Raw genomic sequence first — 8,975 nt, forward strand, 5'->3', positions numbered from 1 at the left:
GCCCATCTTCCCTGAATGCACTGGGCACCTGCCTGGTAGCTCCCCATTTCTCACTAGGGGCTAAATGGCAAGAGGTGATGTTGGCATGTTAGGATCTGGCTACAACGATGCTGGGCCGTGCTGTGACAGCTGTGGGAACGCCCCTGACTGCACTGTCACTAACACACAGCTCTGCAGTAGAGCTATTTACATGAGGGAAGTCCAGGAAATTCACTTTTTCCCAATGCCCACCACCCAAGATTATTCTCCTCTCTAGCAATATAATAATGTTCACTGGAAAGTAATGCTAGTCATAATTCTTGTTTTATTATTCTGAAAATCATAGTTTATGGACGAAACTCCTGATTAAAGCCATGTCAGGAGCCCGTCCGAGGATACGACAGTTGATATACCTCCTTTTCATTTCACACAGGGTCTTGCTTTGTCACCCAGGCTGCAGTGCAGTGCTGTGAATCATGGCTCACTGCAGCCTTGACCTCCTAGGCTCAAATGATCCTCCCACCTCGGCCTCCTGAGTAGCTGGGACCACAGGGACATGCCACCACATCTGGCTAATTTTTGCATTTTTTGTAGAGATGAGGTCTCACCATGTTGTCCAGACTGGTCTTAGACTCCTGGGCTCAAGTGATCCCCTTGCCTTGGCCTCCCATAGTGTTAAGATTACAGGTGTGAGCCATGACACCCAACGATAACCCTTCTTTTTCTTGGCAAGAAAGATCTTTCCTCTTGTCAACAACTTCCAGGCCCATCAAGGAAAACAGGTGGCAAGACTACCTCAAATGACTCTCAACTCTCCTCCTGGAGTGTGGCCCTTCTGGGGAAGTGACTGACTTTAACTAGAGGAGGCACCCTGGCATGCAGACCTGATTGGGGTGATAAGGCAAGGCTCCCCCACCTGGAGGAAGGTGGTCTGGATCTAGAAGCCAGGGAGGGTCAGGGTGCTTTCCTTGTTGTGTAGCTCAGAAAGCGGCTACTGACACCAAAGCACATCATGTTAGTTTCGAGGTTTGCTCCCCAGGGAGAAATTCCTGCCAGCTCGGGGGGGACCCACGCACAAGAGCTTTGCCACATCCAGCGTGTCCATGGGGTCCACGTCCCTCAGTCCAGCATCCCCTGCACCCAGCAGGCTGCCAGGCACGTAGTAGGTGCTGAGCAAGTGTTTGTTGAACTGGATGGCCAAGGGCTTCCCCTGCTGTGCAGCCTCTGGTGCTCAGTGAGGTGCGAGTTCCAGTTGAACATCTCCCCACATCCTCACACTTAAACGACTTCTCCCCGGAGTGGATTTTCTGATGTTTAATGAGACAGTGGTTCTGGCTGAAGGCTCTGCCGCACTCGCTGCACTTGTAGGGCTTCTCACCGGTGTGGATGCGCTGGTGCACGATGACGGACGAGTGGCAGCTGAAGGCCTTCCAACACTGGCTGCAGTCGAAGGGCTTCTCGCCTGTGTGGATGCGCCGGTGCACGATGAGGTAGGCGTGGGAGCTGAAGGCTTTGCCGCACTCACTGCACTTGAAGGGCTTCTCGCCGCTGTGGATGCGCCTGTGCACGAGCAGGTACGCGTGGCAGCTGAAGCCCTTCCCGCAGTCGGCGCACTTGAAGGGCTTCTCGCCCGTGTGCATCCTCTGGTGGAGGGTGAGGCGCGAGCGGCTGTTGAAGGCCTTCTCGCAGTCGCTGCACTTGAAGGGCTTGTCTCCGCTGTGGATCTTCTTGTGCACGGTGAGGGACGAGTGGCAGGTGAAGGCCTTGCCGCAGGAGCCGCACTGGTAGGGCTTCTCGCCCGTGTGGATGCGGTGGTGGCGTGTGAGGTGTGTACGCTGGTTGAAGGCCTTGCCGCACTCGCCGCACCGGTAGGGCTTCTCGCCCGTGTGCACCGGCAGGTGCATGCTGAGCAGCGAGCTGCAGCTGAAGGCCTTCTCGCAGGCGCTGCACTTGTAGGGCCGCTCGCCCGTATGGATGCGCTGGTGCACGTTGAGGGACGAGTGGCAGCTGAAGGCCTTCCCGCACTCGCCGCAGAAGAACGGCTTCTCGCCGGTGTGGATGCGCCGATGCTCCAAAAGGTTGGTGCTCCAGGTGAAGGCCTTGCCGCATTCATAGCACTTGTAAGCCTTCTCCGGGCTGTGCCAGCGCAGGTGCAGCGTGAGGGAGGAGCTCTGGCGGAACGCCTTCCCGCACTCGCCGCACGCGAACTCGCCCTCCCCGGCGCCCGCCCCGCGCTGCCGGCGCGCCTGGGGGAACTTTTCTGGATCACTTGGCGTGGAGGCGTTTTCCCCTGCACACAGTCTCGCGGGGGACTTGGTTCTGCCCTCCGTGGCCTGGTCGTTCTTGCGTGTGTCCAGCAAGGGTCCCCCCTCGGGAACACGTTGCTGGGCGAAGAGGGGACACCTGAGGGGGAATTCCTCTGCAGGGACTTCCCAGACCATGGCAGGTGCAGGCGCCCAGGGTGCAGCCTGACTCCTCTGCAGAGCACCTGCCTGGCGCCCCCACGCCTGAGCCCCGCCCAGGGGCCGCTCCATGATGGGCTCCTGGGCCGCTTCTTCTTTGCAAATGCCCTGCTGTTGAGAGGGCACCGCCTTCAGCTCCCATTCTGTAAGATATTGAAAATGATTTTCTGTCAGGAAGCAGAAATCTGGCCTAGAATTCAGATTTGAGCATTGACCTGGAGATGCAGATACGCCCAGAAAAGAGAGGAGAGGCCACGAGGGCCAAGGCTGGAAGGCGCAGGCAGAGAGAAGGGAGAGCCCAGGATGAGATGGGCAAGCAAGAGCGGGAAGAAGGGAGAGGAGGAACACGGAAGGAGCTACCAGAGAGCGAAGACCAGGAGAGGCGGAGAAGCCAAGGGAATCCCCGAAGGAGCAGCTACAAGCACCAAGGGGGCTGAGAAAGGGGCAAGCTTGGGAGCTGGTGATGAGGATTCCATTCATTCACAGACACGTCGGCTGACCGACTGCTCTGTGTCAATACCATGGCAGGTGCTCGCAATACACAGGACAAATACATGTTTTTTCTTTGTTTGTTTTGAGACCGAATCTCGCTCTGTCGCCCAGGCCGGAGTGCAGTGGCGCGATCTCGGCTCACTGCAAGCTCCGCCTCCCGGGTTCACGCCATTCTCCGGCCTCAGTCTCCCGAGTAGCTAGGACTAATAAATGAATTAAAAATTGTCTGTGGTGCCAAAAGGAAAAAAGGGCCCCCCACACCCCAGCGCTTCCCTTTAGAACACTGGGAATTGCAAATGCTTTCTCCGTCTCAAGGCCCATGCAAACCTTTTCAGAAGCAAAATGAGCCTAGTCCAAGAGTCGAGTCCAAGATGTAACTTCCTGCTTGTCAAAAAGATACAAGAGGCTGGGCGCGGCGGCTCATGCCTGTAATCCCAGCACTTTGGGAGGTCAAGGTGGGCAGATCACTTGAGCCCAGACCAAGACCAGCCTGGGCAACACAGTGAGACCCCTCTACAAAAAATACAAAATTGGCCGGGCGCGGTGGCTCACGCTTGTAATCCCAGCACTTTGGGAGGCCGAGGCGGGTGGATCACGAGGCCAGGAGATCGAAACCACGGTGAAACCCCGTCTCTACTAAAAAAAATACAAAAAATTAGCCGGGCGTGGTGGCGGGCGCCTGTAGTCCCAGCTACTCGGCGAGGCTGAGGCAGGAGAATGGCGTGAACCCGGGAGGCGGAGCTTGCAGTGAGCGGAGATCACACCACTGCACTCCAGCCTGGGTGACAGAGCAAGACTCCGTCTCATAAAAAAAAAAAAACAAAATTAGCCAGGAATGATGGCACCTGTCTATAGTCCCAGCTACTCAGGAGGCTGAGGTGGGAGGATCACCTGAGCCTAGGGAGGTTGAGGCTTCGAGCTATGATCATGCAACCGCACCCCAGCCTGAGCAATAGAGGGAGACCCTGTCTCAAAAAACAAACAAACAAACAAAAAACCCAAAAAGCTGTACTCTTCCTTTAGGTGAAGACAGCTGCCCTGTGTGCTGGGTTGGATCTGTCTCCTCTGTCAAAGGGGGAGGTTTCTTTCTCTCCTGCACGCCACATCTGGTTAAACACTTATTCAATAAGAAGGCTTTCTTTCTTTTCTATCTCTATAGCAAGGTTTTCTGAGCTGGCAGGAGATTTTATTTCTAATTCTGTCCTCCCGAGGCTTAAAAGGGAGCAGTGTAGCGCAGTGGGCAGAGCTGCATGGTGGTGCTGCCTGTGGCCCCAACCCATCCAGAAGAGCAGGGCAAATGGAACTGGCCAAGGCACACATGGCAGGTAGCCAGGTGGAGAGCGAACAGCATGTGCAGAAGCTCAGAGGTGAGACAGTAAGATGAAGACAAGACACGCAGAGGCAGGAAGGCTGAGAAGTGACCCTGGCAAGGTGGATGGGTTCGAGGTGACCAGATGCCTGACTCAGAGGGCAGCTGGGGAAGAAAGGCCTTTTGCACAGAGGCTGACGTGATCATATGGTGTCTTGGTGGGGGGTGGGGGAAGCAGAGGGTGGGGACAGAGTCTCGCTGTGTTGTCCAGGCTGCAGTGCAGGGGTGCAATCACGGCTCACTGCAGCCTCCAACTCCTGGGCTCAAGCGATCCTCCCGCCTTGGCCTCCCAAACTGCTGGGATTAGATGTGTGAGTCCCTGTGCCTGGCATAATGGTTTGTCTTGAAGGTGGCTTTGGTGGTGTGTAAGGAGGTTGGAGCGAGCAGTTAGGGAGGCCAGTTAGGGAGGCCATCTGAATAATTCAGGTGAAAAAATGGCAACTTCAGACAGGAACCAAGGCTATGAAAATGAACAGGAAGCAGCAGATCTGAGAGCCATTTAGGTGCTAAAACTGACGGCCCTAGCTGTTGACTGAAGATGGCAAGAGAGGAAATGGGGGAGAGGATGAGACCTCAGCAAACACCCAAGCCTGGGTGGATGGTGGAAGCTTTTACAAAGACAGGGACGGGAGGAGGAAGGGCCAGTTCCAAGTCTGGCTTTAGACACGCAAGCAGAGGCCCACGAGATGGTCAATGACACAGGGCTGCAGCTCAGCTGGTGTCACTATAGTGTAGACCACGTGCACACCAAGTGAGAGGTAAGAGTCTAGGGAAGGTGCACAGAGCAGAGAGAAGAGGCCCAGGCCAGAAAAAAGTTGTTTTGGCAGCAATAGGGCCAACAACACAGCAGAGCACATTCATCTAAGGGATACTGTGCAATCAGTAAACATCACGTGAGGACACTCACTATGCCATGGCCAGTGCGGTAGCCAGACTCCGGCGTGAGTGCTGTGCTTCCGAGGGTGCATAAGGCTTTATTTATTTATTTTTTTGAGATGGAGTTTAGCTCTGTCACACAGGCTGGAGTGCAATGGTGCAATCATGGCTCACTGCAACCTCTGCCTCCCGGGTTCAAGCAATTCTCCTGCCTAAGCCTCCAGAGTAGCTGGGATGACAGGCACCCACCACTGCGCCCAGCTAATTTTTTTTTTTTTTTTGAGATGGGGTTTTACTCTTGTTACCCAGGCTGGAGTGCAATAGCGTGATCTCAGCTCACCACAACCTCTACCTCCCGGGTTCAAGCGATTCTCCTGCCTTAGCCTCCCAAATAGCTGGGATTACAGGCATGCGCCACCATGCCCAGCTAGTTTTGTAATTTTAGTAGAGACGGGGTTTCTCTATGTTTGGTCAGGCTGGTCTCGAACTCCTGACCTCAGGTGATCTGCCTGCCTTGGCCTCCCAAAGTGTTGGGATTACAGGTGTGAGCCATCACGCCTGGCCACGTGTAGCTTTACAAAAGTCTATCCGCACACAGAGGAAGGGCCCAGAGGAATCAGTGACATGGTCAGTTATTAGAGAACAGTTATCTCTAGGTGGAAAGATTATGCAGGATTTCAATAACCTTTCAGCCTCATTTTCAGTATATTCATCTACGAATCAAACAAAAATAGGAATTTTTTGAAACCTGTAATTTTGTTAAAGAGGACAAAGCAAGCATCAGAGGCTGGGGTGAGAAATACAGACCAGAAAGCTGGGGCTGCAGCCGCTGTTGCAGGTTGGGGCTGGGTGGTGTGTGGCAGCGGAAGGGGATGGAGGAGGGGCTGCCTTCCCCGACCCCCGTGTTCTGTGCTCCACAGCTTATCGGCTGCCTTTCCCACAGAAAGGTGTTTCTCAAGCTTTCTAGACACCTAACATGCTCAGCAGTCACTGTCCAATAAATTAAGCCGAAATAATTTAATTCACTTATTCATCAACCAACTCAGAAGAGAAGTCTACAAAAAGAATGTTGGAGAAGAAAAACAGACTACCTTCTGCTCGAGACCCACCCCAGTCCCCTTTCCCTCATGGAGGGCTGCCATCTTGGCCACAGCCCGGAAGCCCTCGCTGACATTGACCCTGACCCTGACGCTGGCCCCGACCCTGACGCTGATGCTGACCCTGATGCTGATGCTGACTCTGACCCTGACGCTGATGATGGCCCTGACGCTGATGCTGACACTGGCCCTGATGCTGATGATTGCCCTGACCCTGACACTGATCAATGCCAGCTGCCCCTCCCCTGGTGGCCCCCTGCCCCGAATCCCACACCCCCAGCTGCCTAGCCAACACCACTGGCTCAATATTTCTATTCCTGCCTCCCCACCCCCATCAGCAAGTGGCCATTTGGTCCCAGTGGCCAGGTTTGTTCCCTGTTGTATCCCAGAATAGGTCTCAGCACACAGGCAGTGCTCAGTATGTGCTGAAGGGAGGCGGGTGGGAGGGTCTGGCGGGGGACCTGAAAAGGACAGATGGAGCCAGGGCAAACTGAGGGAGGAAAATAGGGGCCATAGGAGGAGGTGCCGCCAGGGGTGCTAGGGCTGGCACCCTTCCACCTGTGCCTCTGCTCACCTGGACAGGGCCCTCCAGGGACTTCCCTCTGCATGCTCCATGGCTCCTCGCCTCGTTCCAGATGAGAGATCACATCTGGCTTGTGCAGTGGAGGTCCTGCTCCTGGAGAGAAAGTGGGCTGGGCATGCTGCGGCTCTCCAGGCCCAGTCGACCTTACAGGCCACCCCCTAACAAGGACCATGCCTGTGAAGTGGACACCCTCTCTGGGAACAGGAGGTCCTCTAGGCCAAAAGCGGTGAGGGTCTCAGATTGGAACCCAAATCCCAGTGTACACTCTGAAGACCCCACGTGTGCTGACGTCCTTACTTCATTGCTGGAGGACCGTTCCAGAGCCAGCTGGGCTCCAGGGTCCCACCTTCTTCTCTTCTCTCCCTGCCCCCATCCCAGGACCAGGGGAAACACCAAGCAAGGATGCTACCAGCTCCCACGCTGTCCCCTGGGGACTTCTGGCGTGGTCGAGGCCCCTGGCCATGAGTGCCCCAAGGCACAGGCCTTGCTTCCCACCCCATGACATATCTGACACCAGGGCCGGCACTGAAGGGATCCTCCTTAATATCTACCATGCAGAAGAAGGCTGACAGCAGACCCCAGCCTGGGGCTGGGGGATTTACCTAGGGCAAGAAGGTTCTGGTGGTTCTCCAACATCACATCCCGGTACAAGGCCCTCTGAGCGGAGTCTAGTTGACCCCACTCCTCCTGGGTGAAGTCCACAGCCACATCCTTGAAACTCACCGATTCCTGAAATGACATATAGGTTCTCACTCACCCAGGACTGATTCTGTGTCCATGGTTCCAAAGGAGCCAGAGATTGATTAAGGATCCTACAAGTAAAGGGTTAACCTCAGGTGACCTTCTCCCATGCCAGAAGGTTGTGCTGTAGACACTGACCATGACTGAATTTGGGGACCAGGGGCAGGGAGGGGGCTGGGAATTGGCATGCATTCCCACACCACCTTCTAGACTGGGAAAGCAGGTCTGAATAGACACCACTGGACCCTGGCAACTTGAGGTGGGACCCAGGGACTGTACATGGCTGTTGTATCAGGCTCTAAGTCCTGGGAGAGAGGCTATGCTTCCTGGGGCCAAGAATTTCAAACTTAAAAATTTGAGAGAATATTAATAGTACAAAAATCCCATCAACTCTATTCAAAGCTCACTAATGCAAAAGGATCCGAACCCAGACTAGAAACGTTATTACACTCTAAGGAAGGAAACCTTGTATATATCAGCAAGTTCTGTGCCCCAAGGGACCAAGAGAGCCTACCTGCAGTCCTCACCTGACTGCCTTCCAATCCTTCCTGCCTGCTCCCCCTGGGCCTGGGCATCCTGGCCACCACCCAACTCCAGACTTGCTTTGATCCTTGAAAGGATCAAATAGATGCCAAGTAATTTCACTACATCCCAGAACAAATCCCAGAAACACGGAATTCCAAAAACCTACTCAACCAAGTAAAATTCACAATGTCCAGCATCCAATCAAATAACTAAAAGGTGAAAAATATTAATGAAATCAGAGGAATTAAGAGTATATTAGAACAGTATGTGTTTACCTCAAAAGAAGTCATTCAGGGAGGAAACGAGAAACAAAAAAGACATAAGACATAGAAAACTAACAGCAAGGCCGGGTGGGGTGGCTCACACCTATAATCCCAGCACTTGGGAGGCCAAGGCAGCAGGTCACCTGAGGTCAGGAGAATTGCTTGAACCCAGGAGGTGGAGGTTGCAGTGAGCCAAGATTGCGCCACTGCACTCCAGCCTGGGTGACAAGAGTGAAACTCTGTCAAAAAAAAAAAAAAGGGACATGTAAATCCAACCATATTAATAATTACACTAAATGCAAATAGTTTAAACACTCTAATTAAAAGGTGGAGATTGTCAAACTGAATTAAAAGAGCAAGCTCCAGAAACCCACTTTACATACAAAGATCGGTTAAAAGTGAAAGGATAGAAAAAGATAAACCCTACAAATACTAATTAAAAAAAAAAAGCTGAAGTGCCTATAGTAATAGCAAAGTAGATTTCAGAGAGAGGACTATCAGAGATAAAGAGAATATTACATAATGATAAAACAGTTAATTCATTAAGAACTCATAGCAATCCTGAATATAAATGTATCTACTCAAAGA

At 53.3% G+C, this 8,975-nt stretch overlaps 1 pseudogene; it reads right to left on the reverse strand.

Annotated features, from left to right (window-relative positions):
• Positions 1 to 901: 901 nt before the first annotated feature.
• On the reverse strand, positions 902 to 8,235 carry LOC115830473 (annotated as a pseudogene).
• Between the last annotated feature and the right edge of the window lie 740 nt (positions 8,236 to 8,975).

This window comes from Nomascus leucogenys, unplaced genomic scaffold, assembly GCF_006542625.1.
Source record: "Nomascus leucogenys isolate Asia unplaced genomic scaffold, Asia_NLE_v1 000717F_115961_qpd_obj, whole genome shotgun sequence".
In the NCBI taxonomy this organism is placed as follows: Eukaryota; Metazoa; Chordata; class Mammalia; order Primates; family Hylobatidae; genus Nomascus; species Nomascus leucogenys.